The following is a 497-nucleotide window of genomic DNA, read 5'->3' on the forward strand; positions in this document are numbered from 1 at the left end:
CAAACAGGAGTTCGTTGTCAGTCCTGAAAAAAAATGTCTGAACATGAATTGGAGTCAGGACAAATTAATTGCATGACATGTATTCATGTCTCATAAATATAAATTCATGTTCAGAATTCCGTCTGATAATTGAATTGATCACCATGACTGCGAACTCCTGTCAAACCGAATATTTAACAACTTTTTCAAATTGTCTACGTACACCCGATTCAGACATGTCCTTCCATTGAAGAACGTTACGCCTGCCTGATTCCTCTCATTCGGTGATTGTTGCCTCTAGTCTGATGCAACAACCGTACGACTGATCATATCGTAAATGACTATGATTTAAAAACTGAATTCTCTCGTAGAGAGACCCAAGATAATTATTTCAGCGCAAATAATTATGTACGTAACATGCCAGATTAATCAAACAGATTGCCCTATCGTTCGGTTTTTCAGAATATGATTGATACTTTCTTTATCTTCGAACATGCGAGAATTTTCAGATAAAAACA

This window comes from Fopius arisanus, unplaced genomic scaffold (genome assembly GCF_000806365.1).
Source record: "Fopius arisanus strain USDA-PBARC FA_bdor unplaced genomic scaffold, ASM80636v1 scaffold00112, whole genome shotgun sequence".
In the NCBI taxonomy this organism is placed as follows: Eukaryota; Metazoa; Arthropoda; class Insecta; order Hymenoptera; family Braconidae; genus Fopius; species Fopius arisanus.